We start from the raw sequence: 19809 nt of genomic DNA, 5'->3' as shown, positions 1-19809 counted from the left end.
CCAGCGCCCCTGCGGAGATCGGTGGCAGCTCCTGCGCAGTCCGAGCGGAGCCTCCCAGGCAAGCAGCAGGTCTGCTCCTGCTGCGTGCTCCTCCGGGGGCTTCGCCAGCAAGGGCTTTATTCCATCCTTTCACTGGGTCCATTCAGCATCACTCCCTGCCTCCTCCTCCTCTCCCCGTCCCCTCCCATCCTGCCCACTGGATCCCCAGCAGTCTTTCCTTGCAGGAAGGCTGGGAGGTGTAACCATCGCCAGCAAGAAAGAGGGAGAGCAGGAGGGAAGGAAGAAGGAAGCCAATAACAGGGAGATCTAGGAAGGTGGTGGAGGGGGAGGGCCGGGGCCACTCCTCCGTCGGTGGGACTGCAGATTATTTTGCATGGATTGCTGAAGAGAAAAGGGAGCTGCATTTGCGACAGGACCAAAAAATAAACAGCTCGCTGCTTGGGTAAGTGCAAACGTGAGCTCCCTTGCCCTCGTTGTCATGCAGTACATTGATCCCCTGCCCTGGTTTGCTTAGTTATACCATTTTTTAATTCTTATAATGATTATTTGATGCATCAGCTGTGTGCTTCAGTTGCTAGAGATCAAATCTCCCTGATACATGTGTGTGTGTGTGTGTGTACGCGTGTGTGCATGCGTGTGCGTGGGGAAAGATGCCCATTCTCTATACATTGACATATTTTTCCAGTTCTCGGTGTGATGTCTCAGATGAGGTGTTATAGTACAGCATGCTGTGTACACACACACACACACACACACACAGATGATGTTTGCTGTTACTGATTTTAAAATCCACTCATCCATGCAATTATTGAAAGAGCAAGACTGTTTGGCAGCTGAAAATTAGAACAGGGGCTCTAAAATCACAGTCCTCATTGGTGGGGGGCTACTTTTCTTTATCCTGAGCCTGACACGTTCAGCGTTATGTTTTATAACAAAGCTACATTTAAAGATCAATTCGGCAGTGGTTATTGCATCCAAATTACATGGTTGTCATGGAGATGGTACAGAGAAGCTGAAGTGATATGACTGCATCTGGACTGGAGTGGGGCTTCACTGCCGAGTGAGATCCTGCCTTGCTTCCTGTGTCTTTTTGTCTGTGCTAGGTTACAATTTCTTTTAATCTTCAATGAAGCAGTACCGTATTAGAGGATTTAGAGGTCAGGCTGCTGTGAAGGGTGTGTTTTCTCCCTTCAGTTCTGTGTTATTATCGTAATTGTTATATTAGCATCTGTGTCTCCCTGAATTTCTTCTACAAGTCTGGGGAGGAGGAAGGTGTGAGAAGGACAGATAGTTTTCAGAGCACAGCTAGGGAGTACTTTCTAAAAAGATACCTGCCATGCCCACACCTCCTTGCTGGCTTCCACACCTTGGGGGATAAAAGGGAAGAGCTTTTCTGATTTTAGCCATTTTTATCTTCCATTTTCCTGCCTCAATTTTAAGGATAGAAGGAGCCACTCACCTGCTCAGCACCGTGTCAGGGGAATGGCATTTGTTTGTTTTTTTTTTTTTTTAATTATCATTATGATATCTGTTTTCTTTGTAACTGGTAATATGAATATGTTGGCAGTTGGGAAAGAAAATCCATAATTTATGAGAATGAAATTTTCCTGCTTAAGGCTGCCTGGGATACAAAGAGTATATCTGTGGGAAGGGCATGTTCTATATTACAGATGTGTATTTCTCTAGTGTCTGGGGGTAAATCACACTATTGTGCTAATCTTCATTATTTTGGGTGTTAGGCTGGCTTTAGTCAATATTTAATCTGAGCTCATTGTGTGCTCACACAATAAACGTGCAATTTGGAGCCTAACTTTACATCTATAAAATGCTTTGGGAATGCATGTGGCATTGTCTCCATAAATGCAATTTCACCCTTTTTTGTAAGGCCAAGCCTATTGTGGAGATGTAAATATAGTAAAAGGCACTGGTGGAAACAAGCCCATCAGAATGGCAGTGTTTCTCTAATTGTGTCACTAAACATAAGAGAGAATTAATTGCTAGGATAAACAGAGCTTTGTAGCTGTTGGATCAGGATAATATTTGCATGGAGTTCCAGGCCTGCATTGTAGTAGCTAGTATCACGGCTTCAATTCCCCCCATGCCAGTAGATAATGCTTTTAGCCAGGAGTGTAGCATATTTTCATTAGATATTTTTGTATTAAAAATATGCTAAATCCCCATGTCCTTGTCAAATTGTCCATTGCAACTGCTCCAAAGTGTGTGATTCAGCTAGGATTTTCTTTAACATGATTTTTCCTATACAAGTCCAACCAAACAATGGATAAAGTCTGAAAGTGGGCGGCCAAGCCCAGAGGGGAAATCGGAAAGATGGCTGAATCACAAAATGGATGGCTCTCGTTTTGTTTCTTCTTTCCTCCTAAAATTTAGGCCCAAGTGAAGTTGAAGTGGGTCGTTTTCCCCGGAGATCCCCTTGGATCCATGAGGCTGGAAGCCAAGTAGTTCAGAATTAATACTGAGTTTCCTCCTGTCCGAGCATATTACCACCCTTCAATCTACCCTAGGATGTGGCTGTATTATCCTCTGGGGAAACTGAGGTTTGATGTGGTCAAGTGACTTTGCCAAAGTGACAGCAGCAGCACTGGGCAGAGGATGCTGGAGCACTGTTAGCAAGCCCCTCTCTCTGACCACCAGGCCTGTTTGGTATCCAGATGTTGTGGTGCTGTTTGTAGGTGCAGTGGGAGGACAATGGTGATGGGAATCAGTACTGGTTCATGGAGACGGGGTGGATGGAGTAAGGGTGCTTTTTGCTGAGGCCATTCACTAGAGCTTCACAGTGGGTGGCAAGGGGGAGTCGAGCAGTTTTGTACCAGCTTCTGTGGTGTCCAAGATAAGAACATGCTTTTCTGGCTTCTACCTACCCTATCCCTTCAGGGTAACTGGAATGAAGCCCCCTTGGTGTCTTCATTATGTGACCCATCACACAGGTTTTCATGTGGAGTTGAATACTTAGCACTTGGCAGGAGGTATCTGCCTTTTTCTTCCTTATGGTTGCACCCGGCTCTGAGTGCAAAGCCTCTGCAGGTGTCTTGGCTTTCTGCTTTCCCCACTGGTGCTGCTCACAGCCCATCTCCCAAGCTGTAATATCCTGTATAGCTCTTCTTGTCTTCAGCCTATAAGCCCCATCCCTTGTCTTCCTTCCGTCCCATCATCTGACACCTTTTTGTCCCCTTCCTCCAAGTATTTTCCCACCGAGGAAGATCCCTCCCTCTGGTGTTACCACAGGCTTCAGCCCATGCCATTATTTGTATGTGCCACTGCTGTCACGAGGCACACAGTGCTGAGAATGTCAGGCTGCCATGTTAAAGAGTCTGACGTGACTGTCTCCTTTGAAGTCTGGAGCATCTTCTCCACCTGTGGAGATGCCTCATGTGGTGTCAGTGGTTCTGCCCAGAGCTGGAGCTGGTTCTTGTTGCCAGAAGGAAACGGAAAGGTGTGCTCAGCTCAGACATCTGCATGGGGTTCTGCTGACTTACACAGGTTGATGGTGTTACTGGAACAATGCTCTCTGGGCTGGGTGGGAGCTGTTGCTACTGCCACCAAACCGCTGGCTATGGTCAGAGTGATTTCTGCTGAGGGAGAAGCCTACTTGGAGGTTGTATGTGAGCAGTTACCAAAGTGGGTGATCTGCTGCTGTAAATGGCCACATCTCTTGAGGCTGCTGCTTGCTGTGCTAGTTGATAAAGCCTCTGCTGTGGAGACATCTCCGTGCTGGACTTTCTGGGAATGAAACTGTCCTCCTTGCTCCCTCGGCAGGGATATCCCTTTCCCAGGGATGTGCTGTGACAGGGTCCATGTGAGGCTCAGTGCATCCAGTCTCTCAGTGGTCAAATGGGCCCCAAGGAGTGGCGTTTTCTGCACATAGGGCTCATGATGCTTCTTTGTGACTATTGTGCAGGAACCACAGATGAGAGTAACAGGGTCAGTTCTGGCTCATTCCTCATTTCCTCTGCGACCCCGGGGAGGTGGCTGGCAGGCCAAGCTCACTGGTGGAGACGCACTTGTCCAGCCTGGACAGTAACTGCCTCACCCTTCATGCTCACTGCTATGCCTTTGTTTTCCTGCAGAAGCTCCAGGGGATAAATGGCTGAGATGCCCAGGGAGGTCCTTCCCTGCAGTCCATAATCTGGCTTTCCTGAACCTGGGCAGTCCCTGGTTATGCTCAAGTCCCACGTAGGGGCACTAGTTACTCCTTCTATAGAGCAAACACTGCTCCTGTCACTTGCACCAGGCAGGGCCAGAGAACCTAAAGGAGCTGCAGGAAGACTGGGCAGTGCAAGGAAGCAGTGCAACTGAGCTCAGTCCCCTTCTGTGCTCTCCATGCTGCTTCTGCGCTCTGGGCTTCAGCCCGGCCCTGCGCATGTGATCTGTCATCTATCTCTTTTACCACACCGTACATGTCCTCTGCTCCTTCCTCTTCCTTCTTTTCAGCACCCCACATCCTTCCTTCATGATTTTTCAGGTTTATGGTATGTGAGCCAGTCTTGAAAGGCCTGGTTGGTGGCTGTGGACGAGGCAGGACTGGCAGGTGGCCCAGGCTATCTGCTGTGTGGTTGTTTGAAGGAACAGTGTGTCCTATATCCTGGGCAAGAGTTGTGTTCACACTGGGACCCAGAAAAGGAGACCACACCTGAAGGTAGCCTCTCAGTGCCACTCCGAGGGTCCCATGAAAACTGCTCAGAGTGTCACCTTTGTAGTACCACCAGCTCAGAGAGGCCTTGCTTCCTCTCCTCCTGAAGTCTTCTCTTCTCTGGGGCATCCTGAATGACTCCCAGCCAAGGTAGTGCTGGTGAGATGCCCTGTCATTGCCAACTGCCTTAAGCCACCTCATGAGGACGCAGGGAAGGGACAATGTTTCCTTTCAAGCAGGATGAGCATGGGATTCATTCCAGGATTTTCTCCCTTCCTCTAAGTCATGGGACATGGTTCGTTTCCTAGGATCCTCTCACAAAGCCCCTGCTATGGCAGAGCCCAAGGCTACTGGTTTTGTATCTCCTGCTCTCTAGCTAAGACACCTTAGCATCACAGAGACCTCTGGTCTCTCCTGGACCTTTAAGCCTGCTGTGTGTATAGCAGGGAGCACATTGGGGACAGGACCACTCTGTGAGGTTCTTGATGAAGCATTTCCTGGTCTGAGCGCTCACAGCTATATGTGGTGGCTTGTGCAGCCACTTCCCATCCGGTATGTCCCATCTGGGTGATGCAGCTGAACTCTTTATCTCTCTGTGATGTTTTTCTGGCTCTGGGAGGGAGAACGGTCCCACACCTCCCAGTTCCCCCCAGAAAGACAAACCCTGAGGTCTTCCTTAGGAGAGTAAATCCCAGCGCTGCCACCTTTTCAGGGTTGGTGCATGTGCCTCTGAGCTCTCCTGATCAGCATCAAGCAGGAAAACTTCCATTAGTCCCAGATAATTTACACACTTGCAGTTCATCAACTGTACTGAAAAACCCAGAGAAAATTATGTGAGCTTGGCCACCTCTCTGGCTTCTCCTCCCCTGTGTGACAGTTTTCCATTACTTTCTTGATATAAAAAAACAAATTTGACCCAGATCTTATTTTCTTTTAAAGCATTTAAAAAAAAAAATATTTTAGGGAAATGCTGTAACACCAAACTAAACTGAAGGGTTTCAATTTTTGTTACCAGTTTTTGTTTTCTGTATTTTCTTACATGCTCCAAAGTCAAAGCATAAAGCTCATTTTTTACGCTCTGAGGACTTTTAAAAAATCTGTCTCTTCAGTAGTTTCAGCAAAAATGCATCACAAATCTAGGGAAGATTTAGCTGACCTATAATTGCAATTTTCAGCCAGTGAACAGTTTTTCAAAAAAAATTTCACACATTTCTAGGAAAGAGCCTCATAAAGATGGAGAGGGAGTTCCCTGTGCTATGTTCCCACCTCTCTCCAGCACCAGATCTGGAGCTGGATGACCTGAAGCCAACTCGGAGAAACATCCACACACCACCCTATACAAAGCAGGACCTGCTAATTGCTTATAAAGACTGGCTGAGGGAACTGGGGTTGTTTAGTCTAGAGAAGAGACTGACCTTATTGCTCTCTACAACTACCTAAAAGGAGGTTGTAATGAGGCTGGTGTTGGTCTCTTCTCCCAAATTACTGATGATAGGACCAGAGGAAATAGCCTCAAGTTGCACCAGGGGAGGTTTTGATTGGATATTAGGAAGAATTTCTTCACTGAGAGAGTGGTTAGACACTGGAACGGGCTGCCCAGGGAGGTGTTGGAGTCACCATCCCTGGAGGTGTTCAAAAACTGAGTAGATTTAGCACTTGAGGCTGTGGTCCCGTGGTTAGGGAAATGTTGGGGTGAGGGTTGGACTTAATGATCCTAGAGGTCCTTTCCAACCACAGTGATTCCATGATTCTGTGGTAGTGTCCTCCCCAGCAAGCCCCAGTCCCACTTGCCGATGTCTCTCTCCACTCTGCATAGCCACTTGATGCTGGCTGGTATTGGACACATACAGGACAGGATGGCACCTTCTACAGTTCACCCACAGCCTCTCCCTGTCGCATGTCCTGAAGCAGCACCGTATCCCCATGGCACATCCTCACAGGTGGATCTTGCAGACTAGCCTGAGATCTGTGTTCAGCGTGGCATGAGGCATTGCTCCCAAAACAGAGCTTACCTTAGGGGACCTCTGCTCCTGCCAGGCTCTGTGTGCTTGATCCTTAAAAGGTTGCTGGGTACCCAGACAGTGGAAATGAATGGAGGCAAACAGGGACTCCAGTAATTTGGGCACTTTCTAGGAACAAAAGCAACCAGGCTATGGGCACAGTCTGCCCAAGCAGGACACAGGCATGGAGGGAAGAGAGGTGGTTTCTGGCCAGAAGAGGATACATGATGCAGGGGGATTCTGCTAAATTAAATATATATATTTGTCTTTGCTGGTACAACAGAAGCTAGGGGAGCAGGCAAGAAGAAAGTGAGAAAGCTTTACTTAATTAGATTATGAGGCCCCAAAGGCTTCAGACTCATTAAAAAAAAAATAAAATTTATAATTGAGGATGGGGTTTCTGCCAAATGCTGCTTTCATGAGTGTTTAGGTTTTATTGCATAAGTTAGAAACACCAGGCAAGGGCAGCTATTTGAGCAACCCCCACCAGCATCTTGAGCCTGCTGAAGGAGGAGCTGGGAGTGTTAACCTGCCTTTTGAGTAAAAGGCATCCTGTGTCCCTTCAAGGTTGTTTATCCAGGTCTCTTGGTATTCTCTCACCGTTAAAGCTCTCTTTCTCCCCCAGGTCCCAGGAGGCAGCTTTCTCTGCTGCACAGATGTGGAAACTGAGGCAGCAGATAATCACAGGGTTGTTTTTCCTCCCAGAAATAAAGAGAATTAATTTGCTGCAGTAGCAGAGCCAGTTGCCTTTGGTAGCTCCTTCGTAGGGCCTGGTGGGATGGGTGCATGGCATTGTTGGCCCATGTCCTCATTGTGGCCCGATGGTGGCCTTTGCTGGGTGGCCATGCAGAGGGACAGCCCAGCTGGCTCTGCACTGCCTTGACCCCCACCCAAATCCGCTGGCTGGCATCACCACAAGCAGCCACCACCAAGCAATGAGCCAGGCACAGACATGGAAGTAGAAATGCAGTGTCCCTGGCCCATATCTGGCCTGATTCCCTGAACTAGGGTGGGGTATGGGGGCCGCTGGGCTACGAGACCCTCAGCCACCCCCATGCCTGGACTTGGAAGTCTGAGCTGGGCTGAGCTGGGCTCTGCTGTGCTTCCTGAGGGCACAGCTTCCAGAGCTGGGCTGTGTTGGGCTGGGGTGGGGTGAGCTGAGGGTCCCGAGATGGAAGTCTCAGTTCTCCTGTTTTGTGGTGTCCTTTGCTCTCCAGCCCTGCCTGCTTGGCACAGCCATGAGCCTCTGCTGAGCTGTGTACTGGGAGCTCAGGTCCCCTGCAGAAGAGCCATAGCTAGTGCAAGACTCTGCAGCCCCACAGGTCATGGTGAGCTGCCACTCTGCTCCATGAGAAATGAAGACTCCTCTCTCTGATATCTGCTACCCCAACTCATCATTAAACCCACAGGCTCACCAGCCTCCCTGTGCCCCCCAGCTAAGGAGCCTGGCTGGAGCTGGGGCGCACAGCCACTCTCATCTGGAATATCTGAGACCAGCAGTGCAGGACACAAAAGCTCACAACTGCCTTTCAGATAGAAAAACACCCCACCTGACAGCCCTTGGTTTTAGCATCCATCTAATTAGAAGTTATTTTGAAAGGATTAAGGCAGGTAATGAGCGGTTCTAATATGCAGCTTGTCCTGTGACATAGGCAGTATTTCTGAGGTGCTCAGACGAGCCTGCCTGCAAGGAGCTGAAAGCCTCTGCTAATCGTTTATTAACCCTTTATAAGCTATTTACCAAGGTGCTTTATAGCAAAGCATGACCTTTTCATTTGTACCCCTCCTCCTCCCCTACACTGGGTGGTCCTTGCTGTTCACTGCTCCTCACAGGAAGCTGCCAGCCCCCCAAGCAACATCCGTGCCCACTGCACCATGGAGCTCATCTTGTAGCACTTCTGTCTGGGACAGTGTCTGCTCCTGCAGGTGCCTTCCAGTGTCCATGCCATAGACAGCAACCTGAGAGCTCTGCAAAGGTTTTGATGCATGTACAGCTAGGACCTGCCTCTGGCATGGTCACAGTGTGAGGCATGGCACACCACGACGGGCATTATCCGTCAGCCCCAAATCATAAGACTGTCTTAAAAGGGGAAGAAGTTTTTATCCCAAGCTTTTGGAGTTACCTCCTTTTGCCATTTCGAGCTCTGGTTCTCCAGGCTTCATCACAGAAGAGGGTGACTTGTGTGTTAAGATGTGGTTCTAGGAAGCTTGGACTTCCCATGTGCACACAGCATGAGAGCTGTGATAACGTCAAGAGGAGGTAACTTGGCATTAACTGGTGGGAGTGTTGCACCTGAGCTGCCTGGGGACCAGGAACAGAGTAACAACCCCAGGTGAAACACAGGAGTCTTGGATGTGCATTATCACAGCAAAATCACCGCGTGATAGCAACACCTAAAATGCAGATGTGTTACTATTGCTGTCATCAGACCAAGAGAGAAGGAAAGTAGCCACAAAATTGTAGCAGCACCTGGTAGTTGTGGGGAATGATGCTGTAACAGAAATCTGTGCTTTAATGACCTAGACGTTTTTTGTAAGCACAAGCAGGATGGTCAGGAGTTCACTGTCTTCCAGATAACAGCAAACTGTAAGGAGTGCACCCTAGTGACACTGTCCTTTTAATTTTACATGCTAGAAATATCAGAGCTGCCCTGTCAGACACATCATGAGCAGCTTGCACAGTTGTCTCAGGCTGCATGATCCTACAGGAAGCCTAACTGCCACTCCTCTTGTGCCACTATGTCATTGGGTCATCTGATGAACCAGGCTGAACAGCATTCATCTCCTGAACCTTTATTTCATCTTTACGACACAATTATTTCTGGCAGACCCCTCTGGCCTCCCTGTTCATCAGCGAAGGCTCAGTCCAGGATGTTATTCATCAGTTCCTCAAATCCCTGTCTGATGCCTAAATGTAATAATGTCTATGGAGCAGGAGAAGCGTCCTGAGAACTCTGAAAAAGTCTGCTAAGAGGCAAAAGGAGCTACTGTAATCTGATGTAGCAACTGTCCTGTAGCCTGGTCACAAGATCTGGTCACAAGATGCAGGGCATCTTGCATGTTGCTGAGTTGGGAGAACCCCTGGGTAAAACAGTGCATTGTCTTGGTGTAACTATGTCAACAGGATGGTGCTTTTTGCTCTTCTTATAATTCCCTTGAGGAGAAGAAATGACCCTGGCTCTATAAAGCAACTTTACATCAGCACATGGACATGCCTGTTAGAGCTATACTCCTTCATCAGGAAAATCACACTCCTATTGGCATGGTTATCCAGCACAGCCATTAAGGCCAGATGAAGCCTCTGCACAGAAGCTACAAAATGGGTCCATCAGGGTTTCAGTAGAATTTTCTGGGCAGCTTCCTCAGTTTTCAGAACAAATCAGCTTCAACGTTTCATACTGCTCAAAGATACCCATGCTTAGGGAAGCCAGTTTTGGTCGTGTTGGAAAGTGATGTTCCTGGGGGCTGTCACTCCCACGGTCCCAACGACAGCAGCTATTCCAAAACAGAGAAACTTACCCAGAAAATCTCACTAATTCTTTCAGAAGCACCTGTTTTCTCAAAATGAAAACACAGCAAGGTGAGCTGGATCTGCTTTGAACTGTCTGTGGGAAGACAAAAGAAGACTTGCAGGTTTCTGGAAAGCGTGTTCCTTCCTCATCAGTTGTACTGTAAAAACAGAAGCCTGGCTGTGGAGAGCTGCACACAGAGGAAGTGTTTGCAGCCTAAACAAGGTCAGCATAGCTGGACAAGAGGCTTGTTTTCTAAAAGTAGGTGTCTGCAATACAAACATCAGCAGCTGAAATTACTGTCCCAAGCTGTGTAGCTCTAGCCAGTGGACACCGGGGTGTATTTTTCTGATTGTAACACGAACTTCTAACACAAATCTGATGCAGTCTTTTTCTGCTGACTCTGAAGAGGGCCTGGGCTGAGATGTCTACATTTGGGTGAGATGGGTCCCTCTCAAAGTGCTTTCCCATATGTTCAAGTGAGTTCTCATATAGTCAAATTCTGACTAGCATCTCCTGTTGCCATATTAATGATGACTTAGCACATTCTAGCAGAGCAGTAAAATCCTGCTTTGCTTTTAGTGGCTCCATCCCAGTCTGTAAGTTCTGGAAATAAATATGCAATTATCTTTCCAGTCATCTCATTGACTCTCTGCACCCTGCAGTCTGGGAGACTGAGCTAAACAGGCAGCACGTTACTACATAGTGTGATGGACCAACCAAAAACGTAGGTGACCCCCATATCTTTCTTCTTTAGTGAAAGATCCTGAGAGAAAGAGGGAGGCTGGTCATGCTACCTGCAGAACATATACCTTTGCCAGTGAATTGTGTGAGTGTGATTCCTCCAACATGGAGGAATGGTGAACTGGCAGTGCCTCCCTGGTGCTCTGTAGCCAACAGACACTTTTCAGAAGTTCAGTGATCATGTGTTGCCACACTTCCTTTGTAGGAGTATTTCCCACAATTCTGAAACAGAATGTGGGATTTTGGAGCTAAATCAAAATTAAAAATGGCCTGCTGCAGAAACAGTGAGCTTCTAGGTGAAATATTCACTAGGAAAAGGGCTGATAACTCATGAGGCCAAACGTCAAATCCTGGGTTCAGTTTTGGGCACCTCAACATAAGAAAGACATTGAGATGCTTGGAGAGGGTCCAGAGAAGTACAACTAAGCTGGTGAGGGGTGTAGAGCACAAGTCTTGTGAGGAGTGGCTGGGGGACCTGGGCTTGTTGAGCCTGGAGAAAAAGAATGTTGAGGGAGACTTTGCCACTCTCTACAAGTACCTGAAAGGAGGATGGATCCCCATGGGGGTCTGTCTCTTCTCCCAAAGAAAAAGTGATAGGACAAGAGGAAATGGCCTTAAGTTTCACCAGAGGAGGTTTAGTTTGGACATTAGGAAAAAATCCTGCACTGATAGGTTTATCAAGCACTGAAATAGGTTGCTCAGGGAAGTGGTGGAGCCCTCATCCCTGGATGTGTTTAAAAGTCATGGTGCTTAGGGATATGGTTTACCAGTGGACTTAGTAGTGCTAGGTTAATGGTTGGACTTGATGATCTTAAAGATCTTTTCCAAACTAAAGAACTCTATGATTCTATGATGTTCTAATTCTAGTTTGAGACATGATTTTCTTAGAACACTGTTTTGTTTCCCTGCAGTGACTTGCTCTCTTCATTTTGCCTCCCAAACGTCTTGATTTGGCCCTAACGACGTTCCTTCATATTAGATCTTATTTTCTCATGCTGTTCCTTGCATGTCCTCTGAGCAATCAGCTTTATGCCAGTGGAAATGCCACATTTCATGCCCTGACACCCTGTAATGTTAGGCAGTGAAGTTTCAGCCCTGTTGGCTGCCAACAGGTCTTGGCTGGGTCTGTGTTCTCAAGCCAAATTATTGCATTTCAGTCTGATTTGGGTAAGGGAAGTTTTTCCTTTGATATGGGTGAGAAGAGCTCTTCTTTTCTTTCACAGGGATGAAAACAGAAATCTGCACTGTTGTGGGAGTTACCCAACTGTTTCCCTCACTGATGGGCTTGGTTGTCTCACCTTAGGTGCAAAGTGGACACTTGTTGGTCACATTTTGGGCTTTGCTTGCTGAAGTTAGTTGGAGGGCTTAGTCCTTCCTCAACAATCTCCTGGCCTTCTCCAGAAGTCTTTTCTAGACTCAATGTCTTCTGGGCCTGAACATTTTCAGCAGTCAAGATATGTGCTACTTAATCATGGATGCCTTGGCACCAGTGCTCTTGGTTTGGAGGCCAGCTGGAAATGCCAAAAGGCCAGGTTGACATGGTAGCACTCAGTAGCATCAAAGAGTCTTGTACCAGTTGTTTGCCTACATGGGAGTCTGAAGGACTTGAGGATTAAAGTGGTGTGCTACTGCCATGGCTTGGTGAGTGCAGAGCAGCACTGGCAAGAGAACACACCTGACTGATAGAACAGGGAATAGCACTCCAGAGCCAGGACTGAGTCTCTGCTGGGTGAAACAAGGACTGTTCCTCTCTGCCAAGGGAGCCTGGTTTCCTTCCTCATAAAGAACAAGCTGAAGGCTATCCCTTTTTCTCTAGAGATGGTCCAGGATGGAAAGGCAGACCTTTTGAGATGTCTGTAGACATATATCATGACATCCCCAATGCTGGCTGTTCTCTTCCTTGAAGTAGGATCATCCAGAGCAGCTGTGACATTAACACTAATGCCATCAGGTTCTTTCTGCTTGCTCCCTGTGGACTAAAGGACTTGCCAGTCTGCCTGCATGGATATAAACCTTGCATTTCACAGATGAGCACTATGTGAACAGAAAGGAGATCTCACGCTCTCACTAAAAGTGAGGAGTTGTTTGGTGTTACAGGGTGCAGCACATCATCTTTGGGTACCAGTTTCCTTTTATGGGTTATGAGAAGCACTTACAGCTCTTGTGGACTTTTATGGAAGGTAGCCCTGGATGTGGGAAAAGCTGAGTTTTAATGAATTCAATTACAATGCTGCACAGAACTGAGTGGAAAGACCCCATAAACAGCCTGGCTTTGTAACAAAACCTACAGACAACCAGGACAGAAGCCCAGTTTACAGTCACCTGAACTACAGTGCTCCCCCTCAAGAGAAGGTGAGCACCAGAGCAAATAGGCAGAGGTGAGGATGGAGCTAGCTCTGAGCTGAGCTAAGAAACCCTGCTGTTCATGGCCAAAGAGGGATAAGGTTTGTCTGGCAGTCCCCTTTGAAAACTCCTATCTTGAACAACATGGACTGATCATGAGGTGTTTGTTCTGCACTAATGCAGAACTTGTGGCACTGGGACTTACCTGCTCCCCAGACAGTCACCCTGCTCTCAAGCTGCAGGAGATGCTGGAAGGTGGGGTATCAGGGCACAGAAAGCCCCTGCTCCTTCTTCCTGGCCTTATGGCAGGGATCCTTGCATATGTGGGAGTATTTTTGGTGTCCCTGTGAACTGCCTTTACAGCTTCAGGCTTTACCTCTGCTCTGCAGGCTCATGGCCTTGAACTCTTGAGGCAACCAATCGCCTTAGCCTGATCCACTCAGTGGGGAGCATCACCATGGGGAGGCAGGAACAGCATCCCTATGGGAGCTGCCCTTCTCCACCTTCCCCCAGGATGCAGTAAAGACTTCCCTCCTTTGCTGTACCCTCTCAGGAAGCTCTTTCTTTTCTCTGAGCCACAGGACAGTTCCCATGAATCAGTGGTTTTCTGCAGGTGGAGCCTGCAGGGAGCTCTGCAAGGTTTCCAAGAGAGTCAACAGTTGTTTCTGCAGAATCAGGGATGTTAGGTTCAGACAGACCCTGTTGGCTGCTCCATCACTGATAGGACCATTGAACTCCCATAGTCAACTTGGAATCCCTGGACGGGGTCTTAAAGGAGCCTATTCCAAGAAGATTACAGACCCAAAATGCTATCTAGAATAGAGGGATGTTCAGGTCTATGTCCATCAGTGTCCTGGACCTTCCATCTCAAGCTCACGCTTCTCCTGGGGAACACATAAACTCACTCTTCTTATGTGAAAAACACTAAATATATTCTTTTATTTCCCCTCTTTGAGTAACTGCAAAAAAGTGCAAACAGGAAAGCTGTTAAGGATTTTGAAGATAATTTAAAAACAATATTTTAAAAACAATTTTAGAGGGCACTTGGGCCAGCATTGCCAGTGAGGGAGGCAGAAGCTCTACCAATGCTGTTTAGCTTCTCTGTTTCTGCTCTGTACCATGCAGTTTTCCTTTGGTGCCAGTGAAATTTCAAAAATTGGGGGTGGTTTTGTGGATTGCTGGGCTCTTCCACAGAAGATGCAGGCAAAAACCTGCCATTGTTTCCTCAGGAAGAAGTTTTGCAGGAGTCGTTTGGATCTCAATGTGTACTAATTGCTCTGGGGACTTCAGTAAAAATTCAAGATAAGAAGCTGTAGGATTTGGCTTCAAGAAAAAGTATGTTCCATGCACAGTGATTTCTGATGACCCAAAGGCTCTTTTTTTAGCATGTAGCTGGTTTATTTTAGTCAGTGGGATATGTTTTACCTACGCCCTCTTTTCTACATTGGAAGTGAAGGATATAGGACCTGCAGTTTAAAGTGGCAGTGAGGGATGTAAACCACTGGGACAATATATTGCCTGTGAGCAATGACCGTCAGTACCCCAGGAGCTCTGTAAAGCACAACACTAATATTTCTGAGTGCCTTTATTTCCTTGTTGAGCCAAATTTCCCTTCAGCCCAGGTGAGTTCTGGCATGCAGTAGTACCCGGTCGGGAGAACTAGCACACTGGCACGGGTGGGCTTGCCCTGGTGACTCTCAAAGGTGGCTCCCTAAAGCCTGGTCTGGAGCTTCCAGAGCACTACACTAGCCCTTGTTCACCCCAAGGCCTCCCAGACAACAAGGCTTGGGGGTGTGGTTTGGAGTTGGTAGTACAGACTTGACCCCATGATGGGTGTCCAGTCCCTCCCTGTATGGAATCCATCTCTCACTCCTTCCAGCTTTGCCCTCCCAGGTGCAATAAAACTACAAGGCTGAATGATTTGCCTTGTCTCAGAAAGGCTGTTGCAAAGCAGGGAACTGAAGGATGGGATGGATTTCTTAAGTCACAAGCTGAGACTTTAACCAAAACTGCCAGGATCCCTCTTAGACTACCTCAGATGGACCTCATCTGGATCTCTCAGAGGGAAGGGCACCTCCATGGGCCCATGGACACTGGAAGTGGACAGAATCCCACCTGAACCAGGACACAGTGTAGGCTATGAACAGTTGCACAAATCAACTCCTACTTTTTACACAGGGTGGGTAATGTCACACGCTACCCTCCACTAAATGTTGGAGGATCTCTTCTGGTAGGTCCAGCAGATGCTGGAAGCACGGGGAAGGGCTTCACAGAGTAGTGTCAAAGATAGCATTGTCAGAGGAACAATAAGGGGACAAAGATGAGCAGGAAAGCACTGTGTCCCTTAAGCTTTGCCCACTTTCCTCTTTATCCTGCCTCAGAGTATCATCTTCAAAATAACCAGTGTTTTGCTGAAATCCCAGACCAGCACCACTCCTGAGATCCTAGTCTTCAGCAGAGATGTTGCAGGTGAGTTAGAGCTCAGTGTCATCAGGGAGGGGCTAGTGTTCTGAACAGAGGGTGCTGTACAGAACAGTTGGGTGCTGTAAAAATCTTTGGTGTGCCCACATCCTGAGTTCACTATACAGTGCTGCCTTCCTCATTTCCAGATTGTAATGGAGTAAGAGAAGTAATGGAGCTAGATAAAATCTGAAGAAAGGTTGTCAAAATGCTCAAGGAGGTGGAGAAGCTCTCTTATGAGAACAGGCTAAGAAGGCAGAGACTACCATCTGGAGACAAGAGCTAGAGGTGATGTGACTGAGGTCTTCAAAATCTTATAAAAACAGCCTTCAGCCTATGGGAGAAATAAATGAAAATTTTCACAATGAGAATGGTAAAGGTTTTTATTTTCAGCTGTGTTGAAAGAGCAGAGGTCAAAGCAAAGACATAAGAAGGAGGGGACCTAATTCAAAAGGAAGAACCATGACTATGATCTTTCCATCTCTCTACAGGTTTGTCTCCTCAAAGTAACCTCAAGGTGCACAACCACACACCCTCCAGCCAGGGTAATGTGTTTCACCTACATTTTGTAAATTCATTGGTGAGATGGATCATAGAAGCACATTTGTTCCTGTTCACCAGTTATGGATAGGATCAACAGTCTGTAGACCAAATAGCCATGTGTCATGCTGTGTTCCTGCTCAGAGGGGATGGGAACTTGGAGCGTGTGATTTATCACAGCAGAGGATGTTACCGGAGGTGTTTTAGCCCAGGGAGCTCAAGGGTTTTCTCCGCTAAGAGTGACCAAGGGAATTTTTAAGCTCTTATAAAACCCAAGCCAGATGTCCAGAAAACCAGATTTGGCTCATTAGCGTTTCCCTCTCTAAGAAAAGCAGAAGGCAGTTGTGGCAGGCTGGCTGTAAGGCAGATGGAGATGAGGTCCAGCTGTAGCTGTGTGTGTCTGTGGTGGCTGTGTGTCTGCATGGCATGTTTTGCATCAAGGAAAAGGGCCAAGGAGGAAACATCTGCCTGTCTCATCTTTCTGAATTCCACTGAAAAACTCTTCCCGCCATGAAAGCTGCCACCTAAAATAGCTTTTCACTCTCACAAAAAGAGGATGGAAGGTGTCTTTCAGAAGCCAGCACCTTCAGAAATCTGTGGCTGCTTTGCAATAGCCCAGAATGGGGTCCTGGGGCACAGAGATTGATGCAGAGGTTTGCAGCTCGTGGTGGTCAGCACATGAGGGGTGTGTGTGTGTGTGGGCACCTTCTTCCCTGAGGAAGAAAATAGCTTAAAAAGAGTAGGATAAAGATTCCTAACCTGATTGCCTGTGTGTAGGACTGGGGTTCACTCAGAGGATGGAGATCCTGAGATGCTCTTGGTTGGCTTGTATTTACATTACACAGCAAATCCCATCCTGTGGGGTTTTCTCAGGCTGAAGAAGCTGTGCTCCAGCCTCTGCCTGCAGCACCATGAGGCAGAGCTGAGCCTGGGCTGGAGTAACCCCAGGCATTGGTATGGGCTAAGGACTGTCTGCCATGGTAGCTGCTCTGCTGAAATTCAGTGTGTCAGCACTGTGAAATGAAGCTCAAGTATGTACAGGGCTGTGTTAATAAGGGCACAGCCAGAAGGTTGCTGCAAGAGGGTCTTCACCTCTGTCCAAGGCTTGTGAGAACACATCTGGGCTCCATGTCTGATGTTGGACCTCCAGGTACGAGCAAGAAGTATAAAAATTGAAGCTGGTGGTTACATGTGCCTCTCGGTGTCAGTGTGGGTTCACGAGGCCATGAGGCTGGTGGCATCTGAGTGGCAACACAGACATATTCTGTCTTTCCCTTCATGACAGCCTTCACCCACATGTACCAGAAGAAAATGTGGGCCAAGCTGCTGTCGTGTCCCCCAGCCTGATTTGAGCCCTCTCACAAGAACTGGCTCTTCTCTGTTAGCACCAGGACCTGAGCAAGGGCTACAACACCCTGTCTCAGCACTGCCACCACCTTAGATCTGGCAGAGCACAGAGATGTTCTGGGTGAAACCACCTCCTAAAATTTTGCTGAAAATCCAGAAGTGCTGCTCTGCCCGGCATCTTCCAAACTTCCAGGCTGCACACAAGCAGGTACAAGGTCCCAGTGCCCTCATTCCCCTGTGGTCAGTGTATCCTAGAGCAGGGCAATCTGCCTTGCCATCCCTTCTCCTTCCTGAAATCCCTACTCCCACCCCCTAAATTTCTGATCTTGACTCAGATTGTCAGATGAGTGCGGGATCTGCTCTCTTTTTCCTTCACCTCCAGCACCATAGGAGCCACATGGAAATGCACCTTTCTCCTATGTGTTGTCACTGTGCCTCCTGCTCACCCCCTGGACATCCTTGCAGTGGCAGGATGAGGACAGAACCCTCATGAAGGAGTTGCTGCCCCTTCTCCACCAACCTGAGGGAACTGGATGTGGAGCAGCAAGGCAGAACAAGGCTGCTGCATGAAGCAGCCCAGCTCAGCGTGAGGCTGAGGAAAAGCTCATGCTTGACTAAACAGCAGGATTCTTCTCCAAGCTTTCCTGTGTTGCAGCAGCCAAGTGGTTACACAAAACCGAAGTGGGAGCCTTTCCAGCTCCTAACGCAGGGAAGAAAATTAAAAATAAATCATTTCCCACCAGCCATTCAGCTTCAACAAAAGCTGGGAGACTTCCAGAGCCAGTCCCTGAAAGACCTGCTGTGTGGTTTCCAGCCTCTCACATAATCAGGGCAAACTTTGCTGCATCTCTGCCCAGCCTCTTTGGGACTGGTGCTTTCTTGCAGTGGATGCCAGCCTGACTTTGGTGGCCTCAGTGCAAACCCAGTCATTTTCCCCAAGTGATGAGGCATTTTTACTCTCCTCCTCCCCTAAGCAACCCTGTCATGTCTCCCCGTGGTCCAGGGGCCACGCAGGACCCAGTGAGCAGAGTGGCGTGGGAGCAGGGAGTTGTGGATTGTCCTATATTGCTATCCTGTGGTGCTGAGCACATGACAGTGGTGGGCTAGTGTTACCAGGATTCTGATGAGTGAAGCTAGTAACAGTTGGCTTGCTTGGATCTGGCCTGCAAGAAAGGGCAGCAACAGAGGGCTGCAGGGGATGGGATCCTCAGTCCTTTCTGCCACTCTCCCACCTTGTGGTTGGAAGCACTAAGCTCCAGCACTGAGGAGGAGATGGAAAATTATGATTATGCTATGGTTAGCACTGCATCGTGGATGCCTTGGCTTCCCTTAGCCTTTCCTACAGCAGTAATAGCCTTTTTCCATCAGGAATCCAAGTTCTGCTTACGTGAGCCTTACAGAGCTGGTCTGGTCCAAATCACAGAACCCCAGCTTAACAGATGTCTGCAACTTAGCAGGGCCTCTGTAGCCACTTGTGTGAACAGTCCTGGCCAGGACGTATGCCACATCATTGCCTTTTCTTGCCAGATCCTTTTTTTTTTGGTACGTTAACCCATGTTACATTTGTGGGAGGCTGGGAGCAGTGGATATGCAAGGGGTGCCCACCCTACCCGCAGGCCCTAGGGAAGCAGCAGGCACTTGAGAGAATGCCTGAGCCTTCAGAAAGGGCAAGACTTAAGGTCGTGTGAAAATCCAGTAGTAGGAAACCAGATATTCACCTTCCAGCCTTTACCTGTGCCAGAGAGAATATTGCAAAGCAGAAACAAAAAGAAACAAGAAGGGACGTGGGGAACATCAGCCTGCAGTCCAGCTCAGCCACCTGTCTGCCAGTACACTGCTTTGGGAGCAACAGAAAGGAGCCCCAGAAGGTCACATCCTTCCACCAGTGCTGCAGTGTATCTTCTCCCAACGGCCTGGTTAAAGCTGTGGCTGCTTTGGGCCAGAGGCTGAGCTGCACTTTGGTGTTCTCTCAGAGTTAATAGGAGGGTGTTGAAAGTCTGTCTTTGGCTCCGTCTAGCATTGGTAACCTTCCAGCTATTTGCTGGAGGGAGATGTGAACAGTTGAAATCAGCTGCTCCACCAGTGGTTGTCTTCCTTTGAGTCCAAGATGTACCATCACAGCCTGTCTCTTCTCTTTGCCCATGTACCTACCCCCACACAGCTGGGGAAGGTAGCAGGTCACAGATGAGCACTACCACATATGGCTGTCTTATGGGGC

This window comes from Merops nubicus, unplaced genomic scaffold (assembly GCF_000691845.1).
Source record: "Merops nubicus isolate BGI_N331 unplaced genomic scaffold, ASM69184v1 scaffold9448, whole genome shotgun sequence".
Taxonomy (NCBI): Eukaryota; Metazoa; Chordata; class Aves; order Coraciiformes; family Meropidae; genus Merops; species Merops nubicus.
Note: the sequence above shows the minus strand (reverse complement) of the source record.